Source organism: Rhinopithecus roxellana, chromosome 12 (genome assembly GCF_007565055.1).
Source record: "Rhinopithecus roxellana isolate Shanxi Qingling chromosome 12, ASM756505v1, whole genome shotgun sequence".
In the NCBI taxonomy this organism is placed as follows: domain Eukaryota; kingdom Metazoa; phylum Chordata; class Mammalia; order Primates; family Cercopithecidae; genus Rhinopithecus; species Rhinopithecus roxellana.
Window position 1 is genome coordinate 25,412,619 of NC_044560.1, and position 21,519 is coordinate 25,434,137.

The 21,519-nt window shown below is 47.3% G+C and overlaps 1 long non-coding RNA gene across 1 annotated transcript; it reads left to right on the top strand.

Annotated features, from left to right (window-relative positions):
- The first annotated feature begins 6,537 nt into the window (after nt 1–6,537).
- On the top strand, nt 6,538–19,777 carry LOC115892408. The gene is made up of 3 exons (XR_004052300.1): nt 6,538–6,799; nt 11,611–11,881; nt 18,355–19,777. It is a non-coding gene; the product is annotated as an uncharacterized LOC115892408 (long non-coding RNA).
- Nucleotides 19,778–21,519: the final 1,742 nt, after the last annotated feature.

The following is a 21,519-nucleotide window of genomic DNA, read 5'->3' on the forward strand; positions in this document are numbered from 1 at the left end:
ATGCTCAACATCACTAATCATTAGAGACGTGCAAATCAAAACCACAATGAGACAGCATCTCAAGCCAGTCAGGATGGCAATTATTAAAAAGTAAAAAAAATAACATGTTGTTGAGGCTTTGGAGAAAAGAAAATACTTATCCATTGTTAGTGGGAATGCAAATGAGATCAGCCCCTGTGGAAAGCAGTTTGGAGATTTCTCAAAGAACAAAAAACAGAATTATCATTGGACCCAGCAATCCCATCACTGGGTATATACCCAAAAGAAAATAAATGTCCTACCAAAAAGACACCTGCACTCAAATGTTTATTGGACCACTATTCACAATAGCAAAGACATGGAATCAATCCAAGTGCCCATCAGCGGTGTATTGGATAAAGAATATGGGGTACATATACACTGTGGAATACTACACAGCCATAAAAAATGAAATTGTGGCCTTTGCAGCAACATGAATGCATCTGGAATCCATTATCCTAAGCTAGTTAATGCAGAAACAGAAAACCCAACATCACATGTGCCCACCCATAATGGGGAGCTAAACAGTGGGTATACACAGACACAAAAATGGGAAGTACAGACACTGGGGGATTACTAGACAGGGGAGGGAAGGAGGCAAGGGCTGAAAAACTACCTATCAGGTTCTATGTTCACCACCTGGGGAGTGGGATCATTAGAAGGCCAAACCTCAGCATCACGCAATATACTTACGTAAAAAACCTGCATGTGTATCCCCTGAATCCAAACAAAAACCCAGTCTTTCTCTTTCCAAAACCCCAAAGCAAACTTACCAAAAAAACTTTCCAAGGGAAACACAATCCCTAGACAAACAGCTATATTTTCAGCAGAGCAGATGCCAGCCGGGAAGACACAGAGCTAGTTGCCTTCAACACCGACAGCCAGCCCCAGGCTGCTCAGAAAAGGCCACTGGGCAAGGAGAGGCGGGGACCTGGACCCTTGGGTCCCATTGGCCTCTCTATCAGAGGCTTTGCCCCTGGCCCTGGCTTCCGAGAGGCTGTTTTCCTGGAGAAGGCCACGGTGGTTCTTCCCAGAAACGTTGTTCTCCCTTTAATAATTCAGCACGCATGCTGAGTGGGGTGCCGGTGGCATGAGTGAGATTGGACATGGCTAACCTTTAATGCCAGCGGGAAAGCTTAATAAAGTGACATTTGGCCTGAGCTGCAGCCTTTGCAGCTTAATGGTGCACCTCGAGGTGGCTGCTGGCGACCCCATGTGTTCGGCAGCAGGCAGGCCAACCGTCCGGGCCCTCTTCTGGTCGGGGTGGGCCACTGAGATATCATAGATTGGAGGCATCCGGGGGCCCTTAGCTCTTTGAGGGGCACTGTGGGGTGGGTTGTGCCCTTGCCATCAGCCTCAGGGAAAAGAGCACTGGATTTGGAGTCTGGAGAGCTCCTGGCAGCTTCCTGCCTCCCCTACTTTCCAGCAGTTTGCTCTGGGGTGAGATTCCTTGGGGTCCTGAGCCTGTTTCCTCACTCATTGGATGTAGTTAAGAGCTACACACTTTTTATACGTGTGTCCTTTCTGCACAGTGACACCCACAGCCTTGGGGACAGCAGCCGGCTACAGCCTCTGCACCATCTGGTACCCGCACCTGCAAGTCCAGGTATAGGATGTCACTGCGGGGTGTCACTCACTCACTCATTCATTCAGCATGTTTTTGCTGGGTAGGTGCATGGTACAGGCCTGATCTGGCACTGGGGCTTCTGAGTGAGTCTCCGGCCGACAGGCTGCAGATGGCACACTTGTTGCTGAGCTTTCCGGACTCTGGGACCTGGATGCAGCATCCCAGTTTCAGCCCTCAAGGGCACCTTGCGTTGACCCCCTTTCTTCTCCTTGCCCCCTCTCTCCCTGCCTCCATCTTTCCCTTCTCCTCCTGTCCCATTCTTCAGTAACTTCTGAGTCCCTCCTATGTGCTAGGTGCTATTCTAGGCACTGGGAGTGGGGAGGGGTGGCCTAGCAGCAAACAAAACAGACAAGTCCCCACTGTCCCTGCTACCAGGAGGGGCCCAGGATTGGGTGGCCCAGGGCCCCACGTAGCAGTTCTAGAGTGGGCCCAGGGAACGTGACACTTTAAGCAGTGTGGGCCTGTCCTGACCTGTCGTCTTTTCTTGGCTCTCTGTCTGTTCTCCGTAATTCACCAATCTCCAGGCTGGCCAGGAGCTCTACAAGCCCAGATGTCCGTGACTTGTGTGCACTAGAGAATGGGGCGTCGCCATGGAGGGCAAGCCTTTCAGACTTGGGGATGCTTGTGGGCTGATATGGGGACTTGATGGGACCTCTCTCTGGAGATGTGATTCTGTGGGGCAGTGGAGGAGCTCAGCAATTCCCTCTGATGCAGATGGTCCCCGGATCACAGCCCAGGAAACGTGGTGCTGGAGTCTGTTGAGATCGAATCCTAGCTTGTCACTGTGACTGTGTGGGCTTGGGCAAGCACCAATAATTATGGACTGTCTGTGATTTCACCGTATTTTGAAGCTAAGAGGTGAGCCTGCTACCTTTCCCTGGATGCTGGCAGAAGACATGAAATTCCCGGGGCAGAGACAGCTGTTGTTGTTACTTGCCACCCAGCAGGCAGCCCAAGCTTCATGGTCCTCATGGGTCCCGTCTGCCTCTAAACCCCATGGCTGTGATACTGAGAGGCCCAGGTGGATGCTGCATATGTAGGGGGTCTGTGTCCCAGCCAAGGACCCCATCTGAGGAACCTTGTCTTGCTGAGTGGACTACAAGCACACTGCCTGGCCTTTGCGCTTGAGGGGGACATTATCTTTATTACACTGGAGTCCAAACAAGCCTGCCTCTGCCCTGGAGGGAGACAGCCTCTATCTTCCAAGTTGTTCACTATTCAAACATTCTTGGAAAGATAGTCTGGAGCAAACACTATAGATGGCTATATCTAAGATGAGCAGAACCACCAGCGACCCAGGGGACTGGGTCTCAGGAGCAAGTGACTCAGCCCTGCTGAGCTTGTTCCCTTGTAGGAGGGGACATAATAGTTGTGTTCACCCCAGAAGGTCACTCCATTACCTGCTCCTGTAGCCCCTCTAGTCCCTGCCCCCCGCCCTTGCCCATCTAGGAGTGGGGATGGGGAAGCTGGAGGGAAAAGCAGGGCTTTGCAGACTTTGGCGATTCCATCAATTTCTTGTCCTTTTGTAAACCCTCCTGCCTGTTTGGGGCTGGCTGCTGCTTCTAGCCCTGGTGAGCCAGGGCTCATGCTTCTGGTGCTGCACCCTGGCCTCCTAAGGTGCCCCTGGCTCAACAGCCCTTCTCCAGTGTGACGGATGACTACAGAGTGACCCTCCCAGCTGCTCACAGAGCTGACAGCTGAGAGGCTTGCAGAAATGCCTTTTCTGTTTCATTGTCTATCGCTTATGTACAGCATCTAAATTTCTAGCTGTTAATGAAAGATTATAGATGTATTAAAAATGTCCCCAAAACCTCTCTTCTTTGCACTTGGATTGTTAAATTCCCAACCTCCATTTTCAGGTTTTAATGAACAGCACAGGGTAATTCATTGGCATGTTGGCCTTGCATGTAGTACCCTCTCTCATCCCCTCTTGGGGGAAGCTCTTAGAACAGGTGTTTGAGTGGAGGGTCCCAAGGTCCCGACAGGGCTGATGGGCTCCCATGAGCCTCCTCTGGAGGGTGACAGGGGTTGCTTTGCAGGTGCTGCTGCCCGGTGGGGACTCGGAGAGACACTTGAGCTCCTCAGAGTTTGTGTGATCGGGTCCTTGTCCTTAGGGGCTGGGGCTGCAAGCCGGCCATGCCAGGAGCATTTTTGTCAGCCTTCTGGTGCTGCACTTGCAGTTTGGGAAGCTGCTACCACCTGAGCTGTGCTTCCTGGCTGAGGACATTTTGCAAACAATAGCTTCCCTTAGGCAGGGAGCCATTCAGTGCGGATCCTGGTGCGCTGCGCTTTCTCTATGAAATTAGAATGATCATAGAAGTAACAAAACAATAGTATCAGCTTCAGCTCATTTCACTCCATGAACCTTTGCAGAGCACCTGTGATGTGCTGGGCACCTTGCCGAGTGCCTGAGATCTGAAGAGCCTTGTGGCAAGATGTGGGTGGGTTTAGCTTCTAAGGTCTACATAGGTAAAAAAAAAAAAAAAAAAAAAAATTGCATACTAAAAATCACTGAACTTGCTGCCAGATCTCGATGTGGGCCCTTGGAAGTGCAGGGCCTGGGGATTTCCTCTTTCATTCCTCTTTGTATTCCAGCTGTGGCTTCCCTGCGGAAGGACAGTGGAGGCCAACGTCTAGTTTGGACAGGAGTCACAGCTGTGAGGGAAGCTAATACAGAGATGGCTCTTATTTTCCCCACCCTGCAGCCCCGAGCCTACGCAGTTGAGTTCTTAGAAGTTACATTTCCATATGAGGCTAAAGGCTTATCCAGGCAGCAAAGTTAAGGAGAGAGTGGGGAGAGTTAGAATAGGTTTAGGTGCCCTGCAGGAAGAGACAGTTTGGGAGGGGGAATTAGAATGAAGATTCAGGGTCTCGCAAAGAGAGTGGAGCTAGACACAGCTTCTGGGCTACACAGAGAGGCATTTGGCCCCACCCTGGGGTTGGGAAGACTTCCAGGAGGAGATGCATGCTGCTTCCTAAGGGTCACATTTTCCATTTAGGAGGATAATGAATAGATTTGGAGCAAGAATGAAAGGAAGTAAACATCTAGGTACATTTGGGTGCCTGGTCTGCTGTAGATGAACACCTGACTGTGAACGCCATGTCCTCAGTGCCTAGCAAAACACAGTTGCCTAATAAATATTTGTGGAATGAATGAAAGACCATGAATTATTTTCTATTTTGAAAAGAAGACTTTAACTCTCCTTTCCCGAATCCAGTGGTTCTTAAGCACTGTCAGCATCTAGGGTGTCAGGGCTACCAGGAGAAAGCCCAGCAGAGGCAGCTGCAGGAGCAAGGAGCAGTAGAACACGGAGAATGTCTGCTGGGGGCTCCTGAGCCTGGCCATGGCTGCATGCTGACCTCCTTGTCTGCAACAAGGCTGCAGGTGAGCAGAAAAGTGAGATTGACTGCCACTGGGCAGCTGCCCACCACAGGTCCAGCCCAAAGCCTCTCACACCCTAAGCAGCATATTTTGCCCCATCACCCCAGGGGACATCTGGCAATACTTGGAGACATTTTGGTTGTTACAAGGGGTAGCCTTCAGGGTTAGAGGTGAGAGATGTTAAACATTCTACCATGCACGGGTGGCCCACCCCCGCCATGACATGAAAGAGATTTGTCCCACCCAAGATATCAATAGTGACCAGGCAGAGGATGCTGAACCAATGCTGCCTAGGGTGTGAGAGGCTTTGGGCCGGACCCGTAGTGGGCAGCTGCCCAGTGGCAGTCAATCTCATTTTTCTGCTCACCTGTAGCCTTGTTGCAGGCAAGGAGGCCAGCAGGCAGCCACGGGCAGGCTCAGAAACCCCCAGCAGTCTCCGTGTTCCCCTGCCCCTTGCTCCTGCAGCTGCCTCTGCTGGGCTTTCTCCTGGTAGCCCTGACACTCCAGATGCTGACAGACTGCAGGGGGGTCCTGCCATGCCTGGTTAGAGACCCTGTCCTGGGCTCTGAGAATTCAGTGCTTGGCTTCAGAAAGCAGTTTGCTCCTTTTTCTCTCACATTCCCGGGTCGCAGCCTGGCCTGAGGCCTTAGGAGTAGGGGAAAGCTGGGTAATCCCCAGGGCACACAGCGTTCATGTCCCACTCTGCTTATGCTCTTTTGGTTGGTGCCCAGCACAGATGATCAAGTCCAGGGTAGCCACAGTCAGGCCAGGGTTTGTGCCCTCCCTAGGTCTCCCCGACTCTCAGGACTTGCTCTCCCTCAGCTCTGAGGACAACATGGCCTTGTGGAGCGGGAAGAGGGAAGGGAGAGAGGGTGGAAAGTCCCCCGTCCTGCCGCTGGATGCTCCAGCCATTGCGTGGATGCACCACACATACTGTCTCCACCGCTGGACTTCTCTGGCCCCCTCCCCCGGATAACACCACCCCAAGTTCTATCCGTGCTTCAAGCTCCCTCCAGAGCCCTCCAACCCCCAGCCCATGCTCAATCTCCCTTGCCATCCTGTGGCACTAATGGGGCGCATTGCAAGGTTCGGTCTTCAGATGGCCTCTCCCTGGAAGCACCGCCTCCTTAACCAGCTGCAAGCCGCGGGATGGCAGAGCCACGTGCCCACTCACACGTGCAGTGAGTATAATGTGTTGAAGACGCTGTGCACATAGGGTCCCCTGCCAAGTGCTCTGCCTGTGTGGTCACAACAGTCTCATGAGTGATGATGCTGTCATCTTGACTGTTTTCCATAGCGGCTGGGGAAATCAGCGACTTGCAGAGTCGTGGCTGGTGCTTTGACAGAGAGGCGAGGGGATAGGGGGATTTCCCTGTCCCCGCGGCACTCGGTCCATTCCCTCGGTTACTCCTTCTTTGGGACCGCGCAGTCCCTAACCTGCTCGAACCTTTATGCAGTAGAGGCGGCCGGGTCCCTTTAAGGCTCCTCCGCGCCTGCGCCTTGGGTTCTGCTGACACGGCCAAGCCGGATCCTGAGGAGCCAGTGGGGCGCAGGCGCGGCGGCGCGGGGCTGGCTGGCGGTTGAGACCGCGACGGTACTGGGAGGGGTAGGTGAGGGTCGCGAGGCTGCCTGAGCTACTGAGTGAGCATGGCGCTTTTGGAACGCCGGACGGGCGACCTGCGGCGCCAGGAGCTGGGTCGAGGCGCGGCGGCGCGGCTACCGGCTGCTGTCTGGATGGGAAGTTATGGCGAAGTCCACCCAGCCTTTCCGAGGTGAGGGCGCCCGCCAAGCTGGGCGGGCGGTGAATCCGGGACCCGCGGGGGCACAGCTGGGTTGGGGCGCGGCCGTGGCAAGTTTTGTTGCGGGAGGGGTGGTGGGTGTGGGGGGTGCACGGCCGGGGCCTAAGTTTCCTGAGCTCGATTCTTCCCCTGCGGCTGCCACCGAAGCCCGCCTCTGGTGCGCTCTGGGGAAGAAACTCGCTGGCGGGTGTTCTGTGGCATCGCAGGCGGTGGAGGGACGGAGCAGCTTCGGGGGCACGTCCTCCTATATCCTGTAGAGGACACTGACCCCGGACCCCACCTTCGAGGCCAGAAATCGGTTCCCTCTGCTTGCAAAGGTGGAGTCTTTATTGGCCTCGGGGATTCTGCTCCTGGCGGTGTCTCCAGGCTGGCGATGGGCAAGCCAGGTGTGCCAGGTCCAGGATGCACATGAGGAGCGTTTGTGGCCATCACCGAGTCACCTCATGACTAGCGGGGCAAGCCTCAAATTAACCGCAGGATTTCCAGTAGGATGGATTGTGGGGTTGGCGTTTGCACTGCAAGAGTTGCTGTGATTTCCCTGTGTCTGTCTGTCTGTCATTTGGCGTCCTTTCACCGAAGAGTTAACCGACATGTTTGGCATGGTTTCCTTGCTTTCCTCCTGTCTTTTGCTGCTAGAGCCACTTTGGAAAAGAAGTCTTTTCTTTGGGTTAGAGCGTTCATCCTTTCTTTGCCGAAAGAATGAATCCCAGTGCATCACGAAGTTAAATAAAGATCTGCTGGTAGTGTTTAATCTTTGTTCGGAGCTGATATGCGTTAGTAGCTTTCTTTTTGTTTTTGTTTTTGTTTTTTTTTTTTTTTTTTGAGACGGAGTCTTGCTCTGCCGCCCAGGCTGGAGTGCAGTGGCCAGATCTCAGCTCACTGCAAGCTCCGCCTCCCGGGTTCACGCCATTCTCCTGTCTCAGCCTCCCGAGTAGCTGGGACCACAGGCGCCCGCCTCGTCGCCCAGCTAGTTTTTTGTATTTTTTAGTAGAGACGGGGTTTCACCGTATTAGCCAGGATGGTCTCGATCTCCTGACCTTGTGATCCGCCCGTCTCGGCCTCCCAAAGTGCTGGGATTACAGGCTTGAGCCACCGTGCCCGGCCTCTTTTTGTTTTTAAATTTTATTAGTAAAATTTCAGCAGTGAACCAGGAGCTGTTTTTTTTCTATTGTGAAATGCTAGCTTTAAGATTTCTGAGAACTTTGTGTCAAAGAAATCTTTGAAAAGGTCCTGAAGTATACAGAAGTTCACAATTTTAAAAGTGCGGGTGGTCCGGGCGCAGTAGAGACACCTGTAATTCCAGCACTTTGGGGAGCCAAGGTGGGTAGATCACTTGAGTCCAGGATTTCCAGACCAGCCTGGGCGATGTGGCAAAACCCTGTCTCTACTAAAAATACAAAAGTTAGCTGTGTGTAGTGGGATCCCAACCCAGTAGGCTGAGGTGGGAGGATCACCAGAGCCCGGGAGGCTGAGATTGCAGTGAGCCATGATCATGGCATTGCACTCTGACCTGGATGGCAGAGTGAGACCCTGTCTCAAAAACAAAAACAAAACAAAAAACCAAAAGGTAATGAATTTTTACCAAGTGAACCACCGCAGATCAAGAAATAGAACATTACTAGACTGGGGTATATTTGTAGGAGTGGCATTGTTGGTTTTAGAGGTATATGAATGATAAACTTTAGTATTACATGTTGTTGAACATTTTCCCAAAATGGTTGAACCATTTAACAGGGATGTTCTTTTTACGCCACGTCCTTGCTGATGCCTGTCAGTTAAAAATTATTTTGCTATTCTAGTAGGGGTACAGTAATGTATCAGTGTGGTTTCATTGAGATTGAGTGTCTTTTATTGCCATTTATATATCCTGTTTTGTGAAGTACCTGTTAAATCTTTTTATCCGGTTTTCATTGATATGCTTGTTTTTCTGTTGATTTGTAATACTTTATTCTGGATATGTGTCCTTTTTAGGATATATATGTATTACATTTCCCTTTTTTCAATCTGTAGCTTGCCTTTTTACTCTTTTAATGGTGTTTTTTCATGATGGAGATACTCTAACTTTTTTTTGTTGTTGTTTTTGAGACAGGCTCTCACTGTGTTGCCCAGGCTGGAGTACAGTGGCACAGTCACAGCTCACTGCAACCTTGACCTCCTAAGGCTTAGGTGATGCTCCTGCCTCAGCCCCCAAGTAGCTGGGACCTCCAGGGGAGCATCTCCACACTCAGCTCTTTTCTGTGTTTTTAGTAGAGATGGGGTTTTGCCACGTTGCCTAGGCTGGTCTGGAATTCCTAGGTTCAAGTGATACACCTGCCTCGGCCTCCCAAAGTGTTGGGATTACAGGTGTGAGCCACTGCACCCGGCCTGAGATTCTTAATTTTAATGAAATTATACTTTATCAATCTTTTCCTTTATGGTTACTGCTTTTTGTGTCCTGTTTGAGGAATCAATGCCTAACCTAAGAGTATGAACAGATTTTTCTGTGTTAACCTTACAGCAATTTTATTTTAGTTTTTCCATTTTTTTTTTTTTTCCAGTCAGGGCCTCACTCTGTTGCCCAGGCTAGAGTGCGGTGGCAGGATCTCAGCTCCCTGCAACCTCTACCTCCTGGCTCAAGGGATCCTCCCACCTCAGCCACCTGAGTAGCTGCGAGTGTAGGCATGCGCCACCATGCCTGGCTAATTTTCGTATTTTTTGTAGAGATGGGGATTCAACATTTTTTCCAGGTTGGTCTTGAACTCTTGGGCTCAAGTAATCTGCCCGCCTTCAGCTTCCCAGAGTGCTGGGATTACAGGCGTGAGCCACCCCACTTGGCTATGATTCACTATTTGCCACATGGATCTGTCTGCTTGATCCAGCACCATTTATTGAAAAGACCATCCTTTTCCTCTTGCATCGTGTGGCACTTTTTTTCATAAATCGAATGACTGTATTGTCATCTGATTTATGAAATTAGTGTGGGTCTGTTTCTGTTTCTGGACCAACCTGGGTAACATAGTGAGATCCCGTCTCAATAAAAAATAAAAATAATAAATAAATGAATAAAATTTAAAAAATAAGTGCGTAGAGCTGATGGAGTCATAGGTGATCATTTAAAAATGATTGTCTGTTTCTTGGCTACATATGGGTGTTGGTCATTCAGATGTGTTGGGCGTTCAGGCGAAATGTATTAAGTGAATTATGTGGCGTTCAGAATGATTGCTAGATGTTCATTGTGACTTGAATGAGATGTTATTTGAGCCTCAGAGCTACAGTTTTCACTCTTTTATTTATTTATTTGTCTTTTAAAAATTTTTACATCTTCCTGTCAAGGCAGTAACTCTTTTATACTGAATTGTTCTCAGGTATACTTAGTTCCCAGGAACGCTGTATGGATTGCACTGAAATAAGTGTTCAGCCATTGAAAGGGCTCACGTGATGTGATGTAAATAATAGTATTCTACATAATAGTTTGAGGACACATCGAATATATGTATTTTTTTTTTCTTGAAACAGTGTCTCGCTCTGTCACCCGGGCTGGAGTGCAGTGGTATGATCCTGGCTGTCTACAGCCTTGACCTCTCAGGCTCACGCAGTCCTCCCATCTCAGCCTCCTTAGTAGATGGGTCTACAGGAATGCACCACTATGCCTGGCTAATTTTCTATTTCTTTGTAGACAGGGTTTTCCTGTAGCGCCCAGACTGGTTTCCAATTCCTGGGCTCAAATGGTCCTCCCACCTTGGCATCTCAAAGTGTTGGGATTACAGGCATGAGCCATCACCACCTGGCCATTTTAGTTGTAATAATTTTTATATTTTTCTAATTTAAAAGATTTACTAAAATGTCTTACAGCTATTATTTATGAATTTAATATTCATTGTTGTTATGATTTTATTTGTGTTTAATCTTATTGTCAATATTAGCTCCTGGAAATTAGAGATTTTGTCTCTTTTATTCACCACTGTATTCTCAATACTTGACCTTGCCTGGCATGAAAGAGATACTGAATCAATATTTGTTGAATGAATGAATGAATGAACATAATAATACCATATTCAGCAATCTCCAAGTATAACAGTTTTCACCATCTAACAAATAAAATAGCTTGTATAGAGCAGAGTCACAGTCAACCTGCCATAAAAGGAAATATCAATGAAAAATAAACCTTTGTGTGGGTAGCTGCTAAGATTTTGGGGCTTTTGTTACTGTAGCATAATCTAGCGAAAGCTCAGCGAGACAGCATATAGAATATATGTGTACAGATAGACCAGATAGAGCAGTAGATGAGAGTCCAAAGATAGTTCAGTAAGCATTAACTAACTACACCCACACTCTCTTAATTCCCCAACAGAAATAATGGAATTCTCGTTCACTAAGATGTGCCTCAAATATTACTTACTTTGTGAAAACTTCCCTGGCTACTCAAGTATTTAGTCAGGACTCTTTATTATTTTCCCCCCAGGCTGGAGTGCAGTGGTGCCATCATAGCTCACTAACCTCTAACTGAAGGCTCAAGGAATCCTCCTGCCTCAGCCTCGCGAGTAGCTGAGACTCCAAGTGTGCACCACCATGCTCGTCTAATATTTCAGTGTTCATTTTCAGAGATGGGGTCTTACTATGTTGCCCAGGCTGGTCAGGACTGTTGATTACATATGACAGAAACGCAACCAACTCGAGTTCCCCACCACCTTTCAAGCTGCTCTTTCCTGGGTCTTCCCAGTCTCCGTAAATGGCAGCTCCATCCTTCAAGTTACCAAAGCCCCAAATCTCAATGTTAACCTTGATTTCTCTCTTTTATCTCACAGGCAATCTGAAGGCAAATCCTGTTTAGACCCAGGCGAAGGTTCCTGGTGACCCAGGCTCTCACCAGCCAATTGTCCCTTCCTGTCCTCCTGAGGGTGTCTGGAGCTTCAGTGCTATGTGCTCTTGGCCTCCACGCTGGGGTGCTACTGACTCCCACTGTCCAGCGCTTCTGGTGGACTCTCCGAGGCACCGATGCAGAAACTTCCCCATTCGGTGCACCAAGAGCAGCCTCACAGGGTGTGGGCCGACATGAAGAGCTGCCAGATCCAACAGGTGAAAATCCCGAGGCATTGCCGACTCGATGGGGTCAGAGAGTCCTCTTTCTATGATGACTCAGATGTGAAGGGAGGATGCCAAGGTCCCTAAACATCGCAGGGCCTTGCCTGGCATGAAACAGATATGAGATAAGTATTTGTTAAATGAATGAACAAATATTCACAGCGTGTGCTGCCCACGACCTGCAGTGCCGTGGTCAGGTAGAAGTGATTTTACTTCAGGAGAGGACAGTGTTCTCTCCAGGACTTTTCCTGAGTAGCGAGATCTGCATCCCTCTCCTCGCTCTTCCCCTCTCACTACCATTCTCTGCCCCCATTTCTGTCTGTTTCCACCCTGCTGTCCCCTTTCACCTGCTTTCTCCTCTTCAGCTTTTGTGGCTCACCCCCTCCCTGTCTGTCCCCCTGCATCCCCCAGGCTCAGGCCGCTACTGTCTCCTGGATGGGGAGATGTGTCTGGTTTTAGGCAGTGCCCTCTAGATGTGTCCAGGATGGGGAAACATGGCTCAGTTGACAGTCTAATGGGTTAAAAGAGTGGCCACTTTTGAAGGCCTGTCCCATCTCCCATTCCAGAATCCTGTGGGACTTAGAATTTATGGACCACAGTGGAATTCTTGGCTCCCCAGGACCTTGTGGTGGATGCCTTCTTTCCCTGAGCTTTCATGGGGTGACTATTAGGTAGCAGGCCCTGCTCTTGGCTAGAGGCCCCATAATGAATAAATCTCAGGTCACTACGCCACGGAACCCACCACTGCAGGCATTGAGAGGGGGAGAAAGAAAGGGGCATGGCCTGTTTGTGTCCTTCTCACGTGGCCACTCACCAGATCCTGGGGGAGTGGGAGCCAGTGCAAGGATAGAAGTCCAGTGAGAAAGGCAAATGGATGACATCAGACCCAGGGATTGAGGCCCCCAAATGCAGCCAGGTAGATTCTGGAGTCTCTGGCAACAGTGGGTGAGACAGAATGTGTTTCAGAGGAGGAGGAAGGGGTTGTACCCCATGGAAACAGTATATGGTTTTACGGTAGTGCGTCTTTCTCTAATCACCAGTTAGTGTGTTCCTGTTAATGGAAAATATTGGTGGTGTAAGTTCCCCAATGTTCTCATCTTCATGTAAATTTGTTCCCTCCCTCCCTCCCTTTCTTCCTCCCTCCCTTCCTTTCTTCCTCCGTCCCTTTCTTCCTCTCTCCCTCCCTCCCTCCCTCCCTCCCTCCCTTCCTTCCTTCCTTCCTTCCTTCCCTACTTCCCTCCAACTCTCTCTCTCTCTTTATTCTTTCCCTCCCGCCCTCCTTCCCTTCGTCCCTTCCTTCCTCCCTCCTTCCCTCCCTCCCTTCTTTCCTTTCTTTATTTCTTCTTTTCTTTTTCTTTCTCTCTCATGCTCTCTCTTTTTCTTTCCTTTTCGTTCTCCCTACTTTTTTGAGTCGATCACACTGTATTGAAACCCACATTATTTACCGGAATCTCTGGAGCTGCTTCTGTCTTGCAGGCGGGGAGTTCGTCCAGTAGCCCTTAGCTCCTCCCAGCCCCTCCTTTGATTTGTGGGTTCCACTGGGGCAGCTGCTGAGTCTCAGTGGTTTCTAGTCTTCACCAAGGTCTGCCCACCCAGATGGTTTGTACCTGTCCTTACCACAAACATGCACTATCTAGATTGCTGAGGCTGCTTCTGCCTAACTGATCTGCTGTTTTCCGGGGCACCCCAGGATTTGAGGTAAATGGCACAGGCATGGAAATCTCCAACTGCTCTGACTCCAGGTTGGTGCACTTCAATGCCAAGTACTAACCACACAATAACAGGATGCCACCAAAACCTTGATATGGGGCTGCTGCAACCTAATTAAAAAAAAATTAATCAATGTATTTTTTTTTTTTTTTTTTTTTGAGACGGAGTCTCGCTCTGTCACCCAGGCTGGAGTGCAGTGGCCAGATCTCGGCTCACTGCACGCTCCGCCTTCCGGGTTTATAGCATTCTCCTGCCTCAGCCTCCCGAGTAGCTGGGACTACAGGCGCCCGCCACCTCGCCCGGCTAGTTTTTTTGTATTTTTTAGTAGAGACGGGTTTTCACCGTGTTAGCCAGGTTGCTCTCAATCTCCTGACCTCATGATCCGCCCGCCTGGGCCTCCCGAAGTGCTGGGATTACAGGCTTGAGCCACCACGCCCGGCCAATAGACATTATTTTTTAGAATAGTTATAGGTTCACAGAAAAACTGAGTGGATAGTACAGAGAGTTCTCCTAGGCTCCCCTGTCCTCCAACACGCAATTTCCCCTATAAGTATGTTGTATTAGTGTGTCCATTCGTTACAATTGATGAACCACTATTGATATATCATTATCAACTAAAGTCCATAGTTTACATTAGAGTTCATTCTTTGTGTTTCACAGATTATTGGTCTTGGCAATTACATTATGTCCTAAATCCCCAATACAGCATCATGGAAAATAGTTTGCTGAAAATTCCCTGTGCTTCACCATTTCGTGTGTCCTCCTCTCCTCCAGTCCTGACAACCACTCATCATTTTACTACTTCTATCTTTTTGACTTTCCAAGAATGTCCTAGAGTATGTAGGTTTCCAGACTGGATTCTTTCTAGCATTATGTATTTTAAATTCCTCCATGTCTTTTCATGGCTTGATAGCTTGCTTTTTAAAATCACTGAATCAGATTTCATGGTGTGGCTACAACACAGTTTGTTAATTCATTCACTTGGTGAAAGACATTTGGGTACTTCCAAGTTTTGGCAATTATGAATAAAATTGCTGTAACTACTTATGTTTGGACGAATGGAGGCAAGATGGCGCACTTCCAGGTTCTTCATCACCAACTTTCCCGCGCGCGAAAATGCAGCTGGCGCCCAGGAAGGTGCAGACCAATCAGGCATGCGCCAGGTGATGTCAATCCAAAGAGACAAAGATTTACCTGGTGGCACCTGTGGAGCCCTTCCCCCTCCCCGACACGTTCGTGCCCCGCCTATTGCCCTTCCACTCTTAGAAAAGCCACTCCTGGCAGACGCGCGGTGTGGGCTTTCTCAGCCCCCATTTTTGTCAGGACTGTATCAGGCAAAGAATAAATTTGCAGTTTTGCTTCTAGCCTTGCCTACTCGCTGGTTCTTTTGTGCCCGCTCTGGTGATCTTAGAAAAACAAATCACTTATGTGCAGGATTTTGAGTGAACTTAAGTTTTCCAGAGTGACTGTACCCTTTTGATTTCTACTGACTATGGAGAGTTCTGGTTGCTCCTCATCTTTGACAGCATTTGGTGTGTTCACCTTTTTGCATTTTAGCCATTCTAATGGGTTTACACTGATATCTCATTGTTGTTTCAATGTGCAATTCCCTAACGCCAGGTGATTTTGAGCATCTTTTTCATATGCTTATTTGCCATCTGTATATCTTATTAATGAGGTGTTCAGATCTTTCACCTATTTTTTTCTTTTTTCTTTTTTTTCTTTTTTTTTTGCTTTGTGTTGTTCTTAGAATTCTTCATATATTTTGGACAGCAGTTTTTCCATCAGATTATTTTGTAAATATTTTCTGCCAGTCTGTGACTTGCTTTTTCCATTCTCTTGACAGTGTCTTTCACAGAGCAGAAGTTTTTAATTTTAACGAGGCTCAACTTAATTTTTTTTTTTTTTTTTGAGGCGGAGTCTCGCTCTGTCGCCCGGACTGGAGTGCAGTGGCCGGATCTCAGCTCACTGCAAGCTCCGCCTCCTGGGTTTACGCCATTCTCCTGCCTCAGCCTCCCGAGTAGCTGGGACTACAGGCGCCCGCCACCTCGCCCGGCTAGTTTTTGTATTTTTAGTAGAGACGGGGTTTCACCGTGTTCGCCAGGATGGTCTCCATCTCCTGACCTCGTGATCCGCCCGTCTCGGCCTCCCAAAGTGCTGGGATTACAGGCTTGAGCCACTGCGCCCGGCAATTTTTTTTCATTAGTAGATTGTGCTTTTGGTTTTGTATCTAAGAAGCCATCATCAAACCCAAGATCCCCGAGAGTTTCTCCGATGTTACCTCCTAGGATTCTTATGGTTTTGCACCTTACATTTACATGTAAGATTTGTTTTATAAAGTGTATAACATGCATACCTGGACTTATTTATATATTTTTTGCATGTGGTTGTCCAGCTGTTGTAGCACCACTAGTTGGAAAGGGTAACTTCCCTGCTTTAAATTGTCTCTAAACCTTCGTGGAAGGTCAGTAGACTGTAGGTAGGCCTGTTTCTGGGTTCTGTATTCTTTTCCATGGATCTATTTATGTGTGTGTTTTCTCTTTTCACCAACTTCACACTATTTGGATTACTGTAGCTTAATGTAAGTCCTGAAGTTGGTAGTGCCAAACCTCAGGGTGTTTTTCGGAACTTCATCTTGAGAACCTGGTTGAGATCATTGTAGTAAAACTTGGAAATGTGTGAGATTCCCCATTAGTCTGGTTTTCAAGGAGTTTTTTTTTTTTTTTGAGACGGAGTCTCGCTCTGTCACCCAGGCTGGAGTGCGGTGGTGCAATCTCGGCTCACTGTAACCTCCGCCTCCCCAGCTCACGCCATTCTCCTGCCTCAGCCTCCCGAGCAGCTGGGACTACAGGCGCCCGCCACCGTGCCCGGCTAATTTTTTTGTATTTTTAGTAGAGACGGGGTTTCATGGTGTTAGCCAGGATGGTCTCGATCTCCTGACCTCGTGATCCGCCCACCTCGGCCTCCCAAAGTGCTGTGATTACAGGCGTGAGCTACCGCGCCTGGCCACAAGGAGTTTTTGATGCCCTAACCAGGCACCCTCAGCTTCTAGTGATCTGTCAATACCATTTAAGTTCTTCTCCCACTTGCTGTCCCCAGTAGCTTCTCTTCCTGTGAGCTCTGACTCCTTGTGTGTTCGCCTGTCATTCTCATTTTTAGGGTGGCAGTTTTCCCTGTGACCTCAATTCTCTGGTCCACCCTAGAAGGGTTGACTTGCAGTATCTCCTAGGATTCTTATGGTTTTGTACCTTACATTTGCATGTAATATTTATTTTATAAAGGGTATAACATGCATACCCAGATTTATTTATATATTTTTTCATGTGGTTATCCAGCTGTTGTAGCACCACTAGTTGGAAAGGGTAACTTCCCTGCTTTAAGTTGTCTCCAAACCTTCATGGAAGATCAATGGACTGTAGGTAGGCCTGTTTCTGGGCTCTATATTCTTTTCCATGGATCTATTTGTGTGTGTGTTTTCTCTTTTCACCAACTTCACACTATTTGGGTTACTGTAGCTTAATGTAAATCCTGAAGTTGGTAGTGCCAGACCTCAGGGGGGTTTTCAGAACTTCATCTTGAGAACCTGGTTGAGATCATTGTAGTAAAACTTGGAAATATGTGAGATTCCCCCTTAGTCTGCTTCTCAAGGAGTTTTTGATGCACTAACCAGGCACCCTCAGCTTCTAGTGATCTGTCAATACCATTTCAGTTCTTCTCCCACTTGCTGTCCCCAGTAGCTTCTCTTCCTGTGAGCTCTGACTCGTGTGTTCGCCTGTCTTCCTCATTTTTAGGGTGGCAGTTTTCCCTGTGACTTCAATTCTCTGGTCCACCCTAGAAGGGTTGACTTTCAGTTCCTTCAGCCTTTTGCTAGCTGTGAGGACGAGTGATGACTGCCTAGCTCTTTCCATGTTGGACTAGAAACCCAAAAGTTCGTTTAAAGAATTACTTGTTATAAAAGTCACCCATTGTCAACATACGACTCAACGATTTCAGCTGATTTATGGAATTGTGCAGCCATCAGCAGAGTTTCTACTTCAGCACATTTTGTAGCTTCCCCAAATTCCCTTGAACCTCTTTGTAGTCATTTTCTAATCCCTGGTCCCCATGACTGGTCTGAATAGAATGAGTATTTGGAAAGCAGACTTCATTCTATTTACATTTTCATGTGTTTGGGACTTTATATAGTGGACTATTGTGTTCATTTTGTGACAAGTAGAGAAGAGATTGCATTCTAGGGATATTTTTTTTGGGAAACATAATAGTAGTCCTGTTTATGGCTCTCCTTGAATTGGTTCTTCTGTGTTGGTGACCGGTATTTGCTACCAGACCTTATCTGGTAAGCAAAAGAAAAGCAATTTTTAAAAATCTATAAAAATCGAGATGATACATTTTCACATAATAACATGTGGAGTTAAGTAACGAACCATCTTTATTAATTAATTTATTTATTTTTGAGATGGAGTTTTTGTGCTTTTCCTCGGACTGGAATGCAATGGCGTCATCTCAGCTCACTGCAACCTCCACCTCCTGGGTTCAAGTGATTCTCCTGCCTCAGCCTCCTGAGTAGCTGGGATAACAGGCACCCCCCACCATGCCTGGCTAATTTTTTTGTTTTTAGTAGAGACAAGCTTTCTCCATGTTGGCCAGGTTGGTCTCTTAATTCTTGACTTCAAGTGATCCACCTGCCTTGGCCTCCCAAAGTGCTAGGATTACAGACATGAGCCACGGCCTGACCTCAACCATTTTTATTCTTTCAGAAATGTGATTGATAACAGTAAAGCCGCACTCCTCACGTGCCTGAAATACCCCTCATTGTCTTCTTCAGGTGGCAAGGGCTCTGGAACAGCCACATAAAAGTGAGGGCAATATTTTTTTTCATTGATTGATTGGTTGATTGATTTTTTTCTCTTAGAGGGGTTAGCATCCATGTATCTGAAATTGAAATTCAAGAGGAGAGACAGACACCTGTACTAGTTTTCTCTTGCTGCCAATTATCACATTACCACAAACCAGTGGTTTGAAACCACGGAAGTCTGGAATGAAGTGGCTGGGTTCTCTGATCAGAGTCATGTGAGGCTAAAATCCAGGAATGGGCTGGCTGTGTTTTTTTCTAGAGCTCAAGCTATTTTTCAAAGTTCAATACAGATATTGGAAGAGTTCCTATTCTTGTTTGTGGGGGACTGAGGGTCCTTTGTCTTTGCTGACTGTCAACCAGGAGACACTCTGACTCCAGAGGCCACCTGCTTTCCTCCTTACCTGTCTTTTCCATCATCAACCAATAATAACTCATGGAGTCTTTCTCAAGCTCCTACCTTCTCTGACTTCATCTTCTCCAACCAGCCCCAGAAAGTTGTCATGTATGAAGTGATGTGATTAGATCCAGTTCATGCAGGTAACCTCACCAGCTTAAAGTCATATAACTGGCATATAACAACACAATCACAGGAATGGTGTCTCATCACCTTAACGGGCTTTAGAGACAAGGGTGTGGCATGTTTAGGGACCATTTCAGAAATTCCATCTACCGCAATATTCACATTCCCCCAACTGCGAAATGCATTCACCCTCTCCCCTAAGATTCCCAATCTCATGTCATTAAAGCATTAGTTCAACATGAAAAATGTCATGTAGACCACATCAGATGAAAAGTGTAAAATCCCATTTAAAACATCCACACCAAGTGTGGATGAGGCTTCTGAGGGTGTCCATTAGGTACAGATCCTTGACATAATTCCCTTTCCTCCGTCGACCTGTGAAACTGAACAAACAGCTTATCTGCCCCTAATGTGAAATGACGGGACAGACGTGGAATAATAACTACAGTGATTCTAGTTCCAAATGAGGGAACAAGGAAGGGATAAAGAAGTCACTGACCCACAATAGTTTGGAAATGGAGTTGGGCAAAATCCAGCAGGAGTTTCTTAATTAGGATCCACAGCCTGGGACTGATCCGCCGTCCTGTGAGTCTTTGCCTCTGGGCTCTCTGCTCTGCATTTCTTGAGACCAAGATTATTTGTCTTTTTTCTCACACTCTTTTGTGTATGGCTCCTATTGCACTCAAAATGTTTTTGAGATTCATCCGTGTTGTTTTGTGTGTCAACAGTTTGTTCCTTTAGCCTTTCCATGGAATGAATGTATCACAGTTTATTGATCCATTCTTGTATTGACAGATGCTTGAATGTTTCCAGTTTTTCCTATTATGAATAAAAGTGCTATGAACATTCTTGTATAAATCATTTTCTGGACATATGTTTTAATTTCCCTTGGATAAATGCTTAGGAATTCCTGAGTCATAGAGTAGGTAGTTGTTTACTTCTGTACGAAGATGCCAGACATTTTTCCCCAAAGTGTTTATACTATTGTACATTCCAGCCCTTAATGTATGAAGGTGAGAAAGCTTTTGCTACTTCCAAAGAGGCCTGTCTATATACATGTAATTTTTTCTAACTGGAGACAGGCTGATGACTTCAGGGACATGAGCATGGGATACAGGACATCTGTCATCACCACCAGCATGAAGTTGGGATTGAGGAAGGAGGTTAATCGTATAAGAAATCCTGGGACCAGCATGAGCTTCTGTCAGGGCACAAAGGGCACTGAAGTGAACAGGCATAGGGGGCCCTGGTGTCATAGTAAGAAAGTGTCTCATTGGTAAAACCTTTACCCTTGAGGAGGTAAATAAATTCCTTGTTCCTTCTTGGTTACCCTTGAAGATGAGGATGGCCGAACAAAATAATATCATGTCTGCAGAAACTCAGATCTTGGTAAGATTTATTAGTAGGGAATCCAATGTTAATGCCAAGAAGCAGCCGCCAGTTGGGATCAAATGTGAGCCTGTGGATGAAGGTGCGTACTCAAACACAGGGAGCTTTTTCAAAGATGCTACTAGTAGTTTTCCAGGGCAGAGATGGGTCCTCTATCTTTCTAACCTAGCCCATATGCTTAGCCGAGAAGGTTTCTTCATATCACTTTAAATGATGATGTCCCTTGTTCAGCAATTTTCTAAACATTCTTTAGATAGGAATTTTATGGGCATTCTTGATTGCATTAAGCTTAAATTTAAAGCATCTTATGGTTTTATTGCAAGGTGTTGCCTTGTTTCCTTTTTAAGATGATACAATTTATAACACGGAAGTTTGCTGTCTGTCCCCTCCCTTTATGTACATATAAAATGAACAAACATGTGGCCATGAAACAGATGGTCATAGAATTGGTTCAGTGGTTGTGAGTGCAGCAACTCAAGAGTGTCTTATCTGAAATCCCACCAGGAATGCCTGGACACAGTAGACAAAGTTTGTTCAACTGGATGCCTTAGGATGCATGCTTCCAAAAACAAAGTAGCCAAAAAGAAACCAGAATAATAGAATATCAGAGCCAGAGGAACATTTGGTGGTAGTTCAGTACGTCCCCCTTTTCAAGCTACAGGCGACACAGTGGAACAGGAGCAGGAATGGGCCTGCCTGCTGTGCCCAAAGTTCATTGGAGATTGTTGCGGTGAAGAATTTCATTGATGATGAAGGAGAAATAAACCCCCGTCAGCTTCAATTCAGGCAGGTTTATTGAAAAGGTGAAGAAGCGTCTTGCAAAGCACAGCATGGCTGAGGCTTGTGGGCTCTGTCTGGGAAAATGAGCAGCCGACAGTGGCTGATGCTACCCCTGACTCTGGGGCTGTGTGGTCTCTTCTTCCCTGAGAGCATCTCTTCTGTTCTCTTGTGTCTTCCCTCCGCCTGGCAGTCTCTGTGTACTCTCCAACACATAATTGAGCAAGGCTGTGCCAGTCCCAATGCCACCTGGCACTTTAGGTCTAATTAGAAAGGCATGACATAAACTGGCCCTTTATAATACAGCTGTTGGAACAGCAGTTGAAAATACAGTATCTTGATTCCTGGTTTAGTACTTTATGCTGAATTTTCTTTTCTGAA